Genomic DNA, 13,912 nt, shown 5'->3' with positions numbered 1-13,912 from the left:
CCTAGTGGTACAAATTACTTCTGTATAATATTATGGCAATGCTGTGATAATTACTTAAATAATATACAGCACAGCACTCAGAGTGGGATAGTGTGAAGAATGTAATGCATGGCTCAGTTAAAGAATGCGTTGCGAAAACACCCCCTAGCGGATGACACAAACCCACCCAAGATGCAATCTAAGAACTAGCTGATCTCCAGTAAGGCTTCTGATGCTGGAGGTGGCCTGGGAGCCCAAATGGCCCCTAAAGCTTTTTGCTGCAGACTGATACCAAGTCACAACCCTCAGTATCGCCCCACTAATGGGTAAGCGAGGAAAGGAAGGCTATGATATGAACACTGGGAGATCGGCAAGAGATTAGTCAAGTTTGGGTAGGGGTCAAGTCAGGCAGCAATGAAGAGAGTAGTTGGGTCCAGACAGGGGTCAAAGCAGGCAGCAATCAAGATAATAGTCAGTTCAATCCGGTCAGTAATGATCAGGTAATTTCGTAAGTATTATAGCTCTTTGTAAACAAAGATAGCTAGTGAGAAGACACAACACCAACCACTTTAAAGACTTATGCTTAAATACCCTTCAGGTCAGAGTACAGACTACACCAGTGTCACTTTAGGGAGTTTTGAAATATTGGCAGGGAGTCTGCAAACATCATTGGAAGTCCTGGCAGAAATTCTGCAAGTACCATAGAAAATACTGGCAGGGATTCTAAAAAGTCCTGGGAGGGATACTGCTAGTACCGTTGGAAGTATTGGCAGAGATTCTGTGTGTGCCATTGAAAAGACTGGCAGGTATTCTGGAAGTCCTGGTGGACCTTGAGAGACTGTAACAGAATGGGGAAAACTAGAGTATTGTACATACATAGTGTATGGAAAGTCTAGAAAATGTAATTTATAACAAAACGTACAGATCAGGATGGTCTGGAGAATATAACATACCGTACAGAGTGGGAAGGTTTAGAAAATGTTGCTAGTATCATTAAAAATGTACGGAGAGCAATTAGTGGACTGTACACAATCCAACATCCAAGACCTTAAAGGAAAATAATAAACGAGTTGATTTCACTTGTGCAGGGTTGAGTGTAAAAACCTCTTTAAAGTGGTTGTAAACCTTGGTCATGGAATCTGAACAAAGCACATATATCTGCAATGCTTACTTATCTCTCTCCAAAGCTCTAAGTGAGTCACTTCTGAGAAGTTTTCCCGACACGAGATAAAGTTGTGTCGGGAGGGAGGTGGGGAGAGCTCAGAACAGAGCTGGTTTATTCAGAACACAGTTCTGCTGAGTGGAGGGGGTGTGTTCCTTTCCTCCAATCAGCTCTCACACACTGTAACTGCAGTCTCTCCGCCCTCTCCTCTGTGCTCCTGACAGATGAAGAAAGATTTGTAGCACAATCTGCTCCTTTGAAGGGGTGTAGAGAGGAGAAGACTGTAGGTAAACAAGTAATCATTTAAACTGATAGAGACTAGGGTGAGTTAAAATTCAGCAAATTACCCTAGGAGACCATACATAATTCATATACAAAAATAACAGTAAAAACATAAGGTTGAGTCTTGATTATTGGCTTAATTAAAGTAGAACTATGGAGTAAGGAAGGGTTATAGTCCCTGTCCTATTTTTTGCCAAGTGTGTCCCGTTGGGAAGATTTACCTTTACTTCCTGTCCCATTGCCAAAAAAGGAAATGACCCCCCCCCCCAAAGGAACTAAATAAACACAAAGCCAACTACGTGTCCCAAAAGCTGAAAACCCCCCAATAAAAACTCAATATTCCAAATCTTAGTGTTCAAAAGTATAACTAGTGTTGATACTGCTGCCCACAACACTTGTGGTCCCACAAATAAACAGCAAAATAGTTTATACAGTCAGGTCCATAAATATTGGGACATTGACACAATTCTAATCTTTTTGGCTCTATACACCACCACAATGGATTTGAAATGAAACAAACAAGATGTGCTTTAACTGCTGACTTTCAGCTTTAATTTTAGGGTATTTACATCCAAATCAGGTGAACGGTATAGGAATATCAACAGTTTGTATATGTGCCTCCCACTTTTTAAGGGACCAAAAGTAATGGGACAGATTAACAATCATAAATCAAACTTTCACTTTTTAATACTTGGTTGCAAATCCTTTGCAGTCAATTACAGCCTGAATTCTGGAATGCATAGACATCACCAGATGCTGGGTTTCATCCCTGGTGATGCTCTGCCAGGTCTCTACTGCAACTGTCTTCAGTTCCTGCTTGGGCATTTTCCATTCAGTTTTGTCATCAGCAAGTGAAATGCATGCTAAATCGGATTCAGGTCAGGTGATTGACTTGGCATTGCATAACATTCCACTTCTTTCCCTTAAAAAACTATTTGGTTGCTTTCGTAGTATGCTTCGGGTCATTGTCCATCTGCACTGTGAAGCACCGTCCAATGAGTTCTGAAGCATTTGGCTGAATATGAGCAGATAATATTGCCCGAAACATTTCAGAATTCATCCCGCTGCTTTTGTCTGCAGTCACATCATCAATAAATACAAGAGAACCAGTACCATTGGCAGCCATACATGCCCACGTCATGACACTACCACCACCATGCTTCACTGATGAGGTGGTAAGCTTTGGATCATGAGAAGTTCCTTTCCTTCTCCATACTCTTCTCTTCCCATCACTCTGGTACAAGTTGATCTTGGCCTCATCTGTCCATAGGATGTTGTTCCATAACTGTGAAGGCTTTTCTAGATGTTGTTTGGCAAACTCTAATCTGGCCTTCCTGTTTTTGATGCTCACCAATGGTTTACATCTTGTGGTGAACCTTCTGTATTCACTCTGGTAAGGTCTTCTCTTGATTGTTGACTTTGACACACATACACCTACCTCCTGGAGAGTGTTCTTGATCTGGCCAACTGTTGTGAAGGGTGTTTTCTTCACCAGGGAAAGAATTTTTCGGTCATCCACCACAGTTGTTTTCCGTGGTCTTCCAGGTCTTTTGGTGTTGCTGAGCTCCCCGGTTCGTTCTTTCTTTTTAAGGATGTTCAAACAGTTGATTTGGCCACAACTAATGTTTTTGCTATCGCTCTGATGGGTTTGTTTTGTTTTTTCAGCCTAATGATGGCTTGCTTCACTGATAGTGACAGCTCTTTGGATCTCATATTGAGAGTTGACAGCAACAGATTCCAAATGCAAATAGCACACTTGAAATTAACTCTGGACCTTTTATCTGCTCCTTGTAAATGGGATAATGAGGTAATAACACACACCTGGCCATGGAACAGCTGAGCAGCCAATTGTCCCATTACTTTTGGTCCCTTAAAAAGTGGGAGGCACATATACAAACTGTTGTAATTCCTACACCTTTCAACTGATTTGGATGTAAATACCCTCAAATTAAAGCTGAAAGTCTGCAGTTAAAGTACATCTTGTTTGTTTCATTTCAAATCCATTGTGGTGGAGGATAGAGCCAAAAAGATTAGAACTGTGTCGATGTCCAAATATTAATGGACCTGACTGTATATGATTACGTGCCACGTAGTATAAATACTATGATTTATACCTTATGATAATTCATTAGATAGTGACCATATATCATACACAATGCTCTGTGAAAAAAAAAACTAAAAAAAACAATATATGCATCCCAACTGGAAGGTAATTTGGTTTCTATGCAGAGCTGCACTAGATTTTGCACTCTCCAATTTCAGTAAATCGCCCCCATAATATAACAAGAAAGTGAAAGAAATAAAATATATGAAAAAGGTACATATAGCAAATGTTTGTAGAATTTTAACAAGAAATGCTGCATATCAGTAGAGAGAACTGCAAGTGTAGGTTGAAAGTTTCACTCTTTATAAATCCCTCACTGCAACTGCTTTAATGTGAATATAACAAGCAGATGACTGCAGGAGACAAAGGCAGGAAAGTATGAACATCTTATCATATTTCTTTCTAACAAGTTTTAAATTTAAACATGCACATGAACATTAATGGCATCCCAGTCTTAGTCCGTAGGGTTCAATATTGAGTTGGCCCACCCTTTGCAGCTATAACCGCTTCAACTCTTATGGGAAGGCTGTCTACAAGGTTTAGGAGTGTGTCTATGGGAATGTTTGACCAATCTTCCAGAAGCGCATTTGTGAGGTCAGGCACTGATGTTGGATGAGAAGGCCTGGCTAGCAGTCTCTGCTCTAATTCATCCCAAAGGTGTTCTATCGGGTTGAGGTCGGAACTCTGTGCAGGCCAGTCAAGTTCCTCCACCCCTTTGCTTTGTGCACTGGTGTGCAGTCATGTTGGAACATGAAGGGGCCATACCCAAACTGTTCCCACAAACTTGTGGACATGAAATTGTCTAAATGTCTTGGTTTGCTGAAGCCTTCCCTTCACTGGAGCTAAGGGGCGAACCCCTGGAAAAACAACCCCACACCATAATGATTTGGACCAGTGCACAAAGCAAGGTCCATAAAGACATGAATGAGCAGGTTTTGGGTGGAGGAACTTGACTGGTCTGACCTCAACCTGATAAAACACTTTTGGGATGAATTGGAGTGCAGACTGCGAACCATGCCTTCTCATCCACATCAGTGCCTGACCTCACAAATCTGCTTCTGGAAGAATGGTCAAACATTCACATATACACACTCCTAAACCTTGTGGACAGCCTTCCCTGAAGAGTTGAAGCTGTTATAACTGCAAAGGGTGGACCAACTCAATATTGAACCCCACAGAATAAGACTGGGATGCCATTAAAGTCCATGTGCGTGTAAAGTCAGGCATCCTAATACTTTGGGTAATATAGTGTATATTTATGAACCAAGCGACATGCATATTAAAAAAGAATAGTGCACACATGCAAAAGAAATGACTATCAAATATGAAGACAATCCATAAATAAAAATGGGGATTTGGTCCCACCATATGGCCATATCGTGTTCAAGCTCAGAAGTCTGGTCAGACCGAATACGTAATAAACAAGCATTTCTTTTGCATGTGTGCGCTATTCTTTTTTAATATGCATGTCGCTTGGTTCATAGCTGCACCAGCTTTAGAAATACATGTTCAGGGTTTGCTCCCCCAACTTTTTGCTTGTTTATTATGTATTCGGTCTGACCAGACTTCTGAGGTTGAGCACCCCCCCCCCCCACACACACCTGTACTCTATCAGTGTCCACTATCAAGTAGATATAGGAGGAGTCCCTTGTAGTGCATTAGCACATCTCTCCCAGCAAGGAGTGTTGTCTCCGAAGGGTTAGAGAGGCTGGATTCATCCTTTTTTATGGATAGTGTAGGACCCACTGACAATGGGGTACTTTGACGTAGTGGTGGGCTTGAGCACGATATGGCCATATGGTGGGACCAAATCCCCATTTTTATTTATGGATTGTCTTCATATTTGATAGTCATTTCTTTTGCATGCGTGCGCTATTCTTTTTTAATATGCATGTCACTTGGTTCATAGCTGCACCAGCTTTAGAAATACATGTTCAGGGTTTGCTCCCCCAACTTTTTGCTTGTTTATTATGTATTCGGTCTGACCAGACTTCTGGGGTTGAGCACCCCCCCCCCCACACACACCTTACATAGTTACATAGTTAGTGAGGTTGAAAAAAGACATCAGTCCATCCAGTTCAACCTATGATGTGTGTGGGTTTGCTTTTAACCGTACATTGTATACCCCTGTATGTTGTGGTCTCCAAGGTGCCCATCTAATAGTTTTTTGAAACTATCAATGCTCCCAGCTGATACGACTGCTTGTGGAAGAGAATTCCACATCCTTACCGCTCTTACAATGAAAAACCCCTTAAACATTTTAAGGTTAAACCGCCTTTCCTCTAGTTTTAGTGAATGGCCACGTGTCTTATTGTATCTCCTCTCTCTGAATAGTTTGTTCCTTATGCTAGGGTCGCCAGTACAGTATTTGTACATTGATATCATATCCCCCCTCAATCGTCTCTTCTCCAGAGAGAATAAGTTCAGTGCTTGTAGTCTTTCCTCATAGCTGATGTCCTCCATTCCCCTAATTATTTTTGTTGCCCTTCTCTGGACTCTTTCCAATTCCAGCACATCCTTCCTGAGGACCGGTGCCCAGAACTGGACAGCATACTCCAAATGTGGCCGGACCAGACTCTTGTAGAGCGGGAGAATAATCTCTTTATTTCTGGAGTGAATCCCCTTTTTTATACATCCCAGTATTCTGTTGGCTTTGCTTGCAGCGGCTTGGCAATGCATGCCACTGCCAAGCCTGTTGTCTACCAGTACCCCCAAGTCCTTTTCCATCCTAGACTCACCCAGAGGTTCCCCCCCTAGTGAGTAGCTTGCTTTCTGGTTTCTGGCCCCCAAGTGCATTACTTTACATTTTTCAACATTAAACCTCATCTGCCATGTAGTTGCCTACCCCGTTATTTTGTTCAGGTCCGCTTGTAAGGTTTCCACATCCTGCATAGAAGATATTGGCATGCTTAGTTTAGTATCATCCGCAAATACTGAGATTGTACTAGATATCCCCTCCTCTAGATCATTTATGAATAAATTAAACAGGATTGGTCCCAGGACAGAACCCTGGGGGACCCCACTTTCCACACCCGCCCAATCCGAGTACTCCCCATTAATCACCACCCTCTGGACTCTCCCCTGGAGCCAGTTCTCTATCCAGGTACTCACCCTATGGTCCATACCTACCTTCCTTAGTTTGTACAGTAAGCGTTTGTGGGGAACGGTGTCAAAAGCCTTTGCAAAGTCCAGATACACCACATCCACAGGCTTACCTTTATCTAGGTGGCAGCTCACCTCATCGTAGAAGGTTAATAGATTGGTTTGGCAAGAACGATTTTTCATGAATCCATGCTGATTACTACTAATAATACAGTTCTCATTACTAAAGTCTTGTATGTGGTCCCTTAACATCCCCTCCAAAATCTTGCAGACTACAGATGTTAGGCTGACCGGCCTATAGTTACCCGGGATACATCTCGGCCCCTTTTTAAATATTGGTACCACGTTGGCTTTTTTCCAATCAGCTGGCACCATACCAGTCTGTAAACTATCCTTAAAGATCAAGAATAATGGTCTGGCAATCACCTGGCTGAGCTCTTTCAGAACCCTCGGGTGCAAGCCATCCGGTCCCGGTGATTTATTTATGTTAAGTTTCTCTAGTTTAGTTTTAAGTCTATCTTCTGTTAGCCATGGCGGTATTTCCTGAGGTGTGTTGTTTAGTTCGGCCTTACAAGCTAGGTTTGTGTAGTCCCCCGATTCTTTTGTGAAGACTGAAGAGAAGAAATTATTTAACACTTCCGCCTTTTCTCTGTCCTCAGTGGCCATATTTCCTTTGTCATCTTTTATGGGGCCAATGTGTTCTGGCCTCGCTTTCTTACTGTTTATATACTTAAAAAACTTCTTGGGGTTCTTTTTACTCTCCTCCGCTATATGTCTTTCGTGTTCTATTTTAGCCGCCCTGATTTCATCTTTACATTTCTTATTACACTCTTTGTAATGCTTAAATGCTGCCAATGACCCCTCAGCCTTGTATTTTTTGAAGGCCTTTTCTTTAGCACTAATATGCATTTTTATGTTGGAGTTTAGCCACCCAGGGTTTAGCTTTGCTCTTTTAAATTTATTTCCCTTTGGAATGCACTGGCCAATCCCCTTGTTAAGTATGCTCTTGAAGCACTCCCATTTTTCCTCCGTGTTCTTTGTTCCCAGGGTTCTATCCCAATTGATATTTTCTAGCAGCGAGCGCAGTTTTGGGAAATTGGCTCTTTTGAAATTCAGCGTCTTAATATTACCCTTGTGCTTCCTATTACTGTAATTAATACTGAAACTTATTGATCTATGGTCACTGTTTCCTAAGTTCTCCTGTATTTCTATATCCGTGAGCAGGTCTGTATTGTTAGTAATCAGTAGGTCAAGTACCGCATTGTTTCTTGTCGGTGCATTCACCATCTGACCCATGAAATTGTCCTACAAAACATTTAGGAACTGCCGAGCCTTGGCTGAGTGTGCGGTTCCTTCTGTCCAGTCTATATCAGGATAATTAAAGTCCCCCATTATAATGATATTTCCCATCCTTGCTGCCAATCCCATCTGTAACATGAGGTCCGCCTCACCCTCCTCCCTCTGGTTGGGGGGCCTATAGCATACGCCCAATATTACCTTCCCCACCGTGCCTTCCCTTTGAAGCTCTACCCATAGGGATTCTGCCTCGTCCTTAGCTCCATTATTAATATCATCCCTCATATTTACCTGTATACTGTTCTTAATATACAAACATACCCCTCCCCCTTTTTTACCTTCTCTATCTCTGCGATAAAGGGAATACCCCTGAATGGTCGCCATCCAGTCATGAGAGCTGTCAAACCAAGTCTCAGTTATCCCCACAAAATCTAAGTCCTCCTCAAACATCAGCAGCTCCAGCTCTCCCATCTTGTTGGCCAGGCTTCTGGCATTGGTATACAAACCTCGTAATTTTGACCGGTTACAACTATCCTCATTTGATGTTTTTAGGCTGCTCTTGTGATTTTTCCCCATACCCACCCTGGGTATAGGAGCTCCAAACACCCTACCGCTAATGCCCCCATTTCTGCCCTCTGAATCTTGCTTTCCACTGGCTAATTCTACATCTGTACCCTCCCCCCTATTCCCTAGTTTAAAAGCCCCTCTAACTTTGTGGCCATCCTCGCACCCAGTACGGCTGCATCCAGCCCATTTAGGTGCAATCTGTCCCTACCATAGAGCCGGTGGCCGACTGAGAAGTCGGCCCAGTTCTCCAGGAACCCGAAACGCTCCTTACTACACCAGCTCCTCAGCCACTCGTTAACTTCCCTAATCTCCCGCTGCCTCTCTGGTACCTCTCACCTGTACTCTATCAGTGTCCACTGTACAAGTAGATATAGGAGGAGTCCCTTGTAGAGCATTAGCACATCTCTCCCAGCAAGGAGTGTTGTCTCCAAGGGTTAGAGAGGCTGGATTCATCCTTTTTTTATGGATAGTGTAGGACCCACTGATAATGGGGTACTTTGACGTAGTGGTTGGCTTGAGCACGATATGGCCATATGGTGGGACCAAATCCCCATTTTTATTTATGGATTGTCTTCATATTTGATAGTCATTTCTTTTGCATGTGTGCGCTATTCTTTTTTAACCACTTTACCACTAGAGCATTTTGCTGTCTTACGTCTGGGCCACTTTTTGCGATTCGGCGCTGTGCGACTTTAACTGACAATTGCGCGGTCGTGCGACGCCGTACCCAAACGAAATTGACGTCCTTTTTTTCCCACAAACAGAGCTTTCTTTTGGTGGTATTTGATCACCTGTGCGATTTTTACTTTTTGCACTATAAACAAAAAAAAAGAGTTTATTTTGAGAAAATAACAATATTTTTCACATTTTTTTATATGAAATTCCCCCCAAAAAAGATGTAAAAACCAATTTTTTTTTAAATTTTTGGCCAATTTGTTTCCTGCTACCTATGTTTGGTAAAAAAAATCGCAATAAGCGTATTTTGATTGGTTTGCGCAAAAGTTATTGCGTTTACTAACAAAGAGAAAGATTTTTGTCATTTTTGGTGTTTTTTTTTTTAACGCGTAATGGCGGCAATCTGCGATTTTTTTTTGCGGGACTGCGACATTGCGGCGGACAGATCGGACCCTTGACTGACATTTTTGACACTTTTGGGGGTACCAGTGACATTACTACAGTAATCAGTGCTATAAATATGCACTGTTACTGTAAAAATGACACTGGCAGGGAAGGGGTTAACTTTATTGGAGAGGGAGGGGTTAATGTATGCCTGGTGCTTACTGACGTGTGGGGGGGAGGTGACTTTGTGAGACAGGGACAGATCGGATGTCCAGCTATGCTGAACAGTCCGATCTGTCACTCCCTGTCACTGAGGAGATCCGCCCGCTTGTGTTTACACAGGCGGGTGGATCTCCACACTAGATCCCCGACGATCGGGGCAGAGCAGCGGCTATCGCCGCTGCTCCTCCCCTGGCCCGACTCCCGCTGTGAATGAAAACAGCGGGAGCGCGCCTCCGGCGGCGCGCGAGCGCCGCCTACAGGGGAGGAGTCTGACGACGTAGGTCTACGTCGTCAGACGGGAACGAGCCACTTTGCCGCAGTACTATTACAGTACTTAGCGGTAAAGTGGTTAAATATAGTTTATATTGTTACCAACTGTGTACAAAACAAAGGCATTAAAAAAATGTACACAATGATTGGTTATTTGCATTAAATTGATCCAATTTATACAGTCAGGTGTGCGCGAAGTATCTCTCAGATCAGGTGTGCTTGAAGTATTGGAGACCGTATAACAGTATTACATCAAATGTCCTTATGAATGTTGTCATTGCATTTATTTTATGTCCAACATCTGAATTCTTGTATTTTATAGACAACTGTGGGGTAGATTTACTAAAACTGGTGCAGCTGTGCATGGTAGCCAATCAGCTTCTAAATTCAGCTTTTTTAATTAAGCTTTGACAATAAAATCTGGAACCTGATTGGTTTCTATGCAGACCTGCACCAGATTTTGCACGCTACAGTTTTTGTTAATCTCCCCCTTTATGTTTTATGGTGCTGACAATGATAGATGAAACTCAGGAAAATCATTTTTTTAATAAACATATTTATTTAAAAATATAATTTATGAATATATAATCATTTTCAAAATTAAATAAAACCATTCACATTTTCCTCTACACTGAGATGTCTGGAAATAGCTTCCTTCCATCTTGGTCCTAGCATTCTACATTACAGAAATTTTGAAGATACATCTATAGAAGAAAATAAAAAACTAGGTGAATTTGATCATATCAGCAATCCTTAAAGATGACAGGCAATGACATGCATTCATTCACAAGCATGAACCCTTTCATGACCAGAGGTCATAGAAGCCTAGGGCAATTTTAGAAGCACGAGTATGCATTAGTTAATTTGACAATAAGTCTATAAATAATTTGCCTATCTTATATATTACTGCATATTTGCACATTAGGCTATTATTTTGCAGGGGCCTTTTTTTTTTTTTTTGCAGTTTACTACCACTTTAAGTCAGTCAGCCCTTATACTTTCCTCATTACAGAGTCTCTTCAATCCCCTATCCCTAAAAGTGATCGGGGGGGGGGGGGGGGGGTTTAAAACTGGAGCGGAAAGAACCTGGAGCAGCTGTGCATGGCAACCAATTAGCGTCTTGAGCTTGTTCAGTTAGGCTTTACAAATGAAATATAGAAGCTGTTTGGTTGCCATGCACAGCTGCTCCAGGTTGTGTCCACTCCAGTTTTGATATCCCCCCAATCAATTTTAGGCTGCCATCGTTTTGGTAAATTCCCCTAACAATCTTTTATGCTTACTTTAAAGTGATATTAAATTACTTTAAACTAATATTAAACTCTTCGTTTCATCAGCTGATTTAATCGCTCATTGAATATGCAGCTTCTTTATCTGTTACCTATGCTCCTATTTAAGTTGGTGCCATGACTGCTGACCCAGGTTCCCTATTTTGGGGTGATACCTTTCTCCTGAACCATCCTATTGAGCTACATGCAAAGACTAGAGATGTATCTCCATATACTGTGTGCATCAATGGAAACTCCCAACCCCCGTAGCCTAGGACGGAAAGGCGCTTCCCTGCTCCTTCTTCCCGGAGACTGCACTATCCACTGTTAAATCTTTCCTGTGAAGACCGGGTGTTCAGGGAAGCAGCATTCAGAGTGATGGCGCCAGCAGCATTGAATTTGTAAAGTGCCAGGGTAAGAATTTTAACAAATAGTTTATTGGGGAATTTGTTTGGTGCTTAATGAGTTAAACTAAAAAAGTTCTGAGAATTTAATACCACTTTAACATTAAAGATAAGCGTAAGCTTTTTGTGGTGCCAATTATCCTGCTTTTTTGCGACTTTGAAGCAGTTTCCTAAAACTAGTTTGCTTTAACATGAAAAAAATGTAAATGGCTGGATTTATAAGCAAATGTATGCTGTGTGAATCTAAGATTTACCCTTTATACATGTCCCTACTTCCTAATATTAGAATATCAGCTCATTCAGGGCCGGCCTTAGGTGTTCAGGCGCCCTGTGCGAGCTAATCCTGTGGCGCCCCCCCTCCGCACATTTTCTTGCACCTTTTTTGCACTTTATTTGACTTTTCTTTTTTATGATCACTAATAACTTGGCGCCCCTTACATTAGAGACCCCCTACATCAGAGACCCCCCACTGAGCCCCCCTTACATCAGAGACCCTCACAGAGCTCCCCTTACATCAGAGACCCTCACAGAGCCCCCCTTACATCACAGTCCCTCACAGAGGCCCCCCTTACATCAGAGACCCTCACAGAGGCCCCCCTTACATCAGAGACCCTCACAAAGGCCCCCCTTACACCAGAGACCCCCACAGAGGCCCCCCTTACACCAGAGACCCTCACAGAGGCCCCCCTTACATCAGAGACCCTTCTAGAGCCCCCCTTACATCAGAGACCCTTATAGAGGCCCCCCTTACATCAGAGACCCTCACAGAGCCCCCCTTACATCAGAGACCCTCACATAAGCCCCCCTTTACATCAGAGACCCTCACAGAGCCCCCCTACATTAGAGACATTAGAGACCCCCCACAGAGGCCCCCTTAAAGCAGAGACCCCCACACAGAGCCCCTCTTACCTCAGAGACCCCCAACACACTGAGCCCCCTTACATCAGAGACCCCCCACACAGAGCCCCCCTTACATCAGAAACCCCCCACACAAAGCCTTCCTTACATCAGAGACCCCCTCACAGAAAGCCTTCCTTACATCAGAGACCCCCTCACACAAAGCCCCCCCTTACATTTGTTGCAGGAGAGAGAGCTTTCTTACCTCAGTATGGAGGCTCACGCTGTCTGCAGCTTTTCTCTTTTTCTTTAAACTTCTCACACACACATCCCGGGGGGGGGGGGGGGGGGGGGCAGACCCAGAACGAGAAGGGGCAGGAGGAGGAGGAGAAGGGGTGGGAGGAGGAGGAGCTGATGATCTCTCTTATGGCATCCCTGCAGAGAGGAGGAGAGGGCGGATCTATCAGCGGCGGCAGGTCTGCGGCTGAGCTCTGTGAGATAGACTCAGCCCTGCAGCAGTAGGAGACGAGGCACAGCTGCAAAGCGGGAGGTAAGCGGCGGCTGCGGTCTGTGTTAACCCTGTCCAGGCCGCAGTCGCCACTTACCTCCCGCTGTGCGGTCTAATCATCTGTGAGCTGTGATGGCCGCACGGCGCCCCTGTTGCCCATGGCGCCCTGTGCGGCTGCAAAGCTCGCCCACCCCAAAGGCCGGCCCTGAGCTCATTGATCTCCATGTTTTTTTAAATATATTTTTGGTAAATATAAAAATGGTGATTCTGCTCTAAGAAACAGTCACTGGTGGCAGGGAGATTCCCTAGCTGACAGCAGAAAGTAGGACAGGATGGTGGCTGACATCATTACCCAAATATGGGTGTGGCCATATTTGGACAATGATAAGCCATCCATTGCTAGAATGCTGTTGGCTGCACAGCTGGGGTGCCAGCTGTGAACATGCACTGAGGCTGGAATGTCCAAGGTATGGACCCTTCAGGTTCAGTGCTGTCCATAAACCCAGGAAGGAGAGACTGAGAAGTAAATACATTGCAGCACCAAACTGTAAATGAAATTGAAATTTGCAGGTATTTTATTTGAATTACTGAAATTGGAGATCAGAATGGGAACTCTATTCTTCACTGACTGTAAATGAGGTCTCTGAGTGGGAAAGCAGAGAGATCTGTGTATTATTGAAATAAGCGGCACACCGAGAGACCAAATTCAGAGCTGACAGCTGCTGTAGATTGCTACATTCTGACAGTTTATGAGAACATTGATGATTTAGAAAGCAGCAGAGTAGGTGTGTGAGATAACTCCCCTGACATTCCTTTCATGCTTTTGGGTTGTAAATTGCTTTGCATGTTACCCTA

Source organism: Pelophylax lessonae (genome assembly GCF_965119305.1).
Source record: "Pelophylax lessonae genome assembly, chromosome: 1".
NCBI classification, from domain to species: Eukaryota; Metazoa; Chordata; class Amphibia; order Anura; family Ranidae; genus Pelophylax; species Pelophylax lessonae.
Note: the sequence above shows the minus strand (reverse complement) of the source record.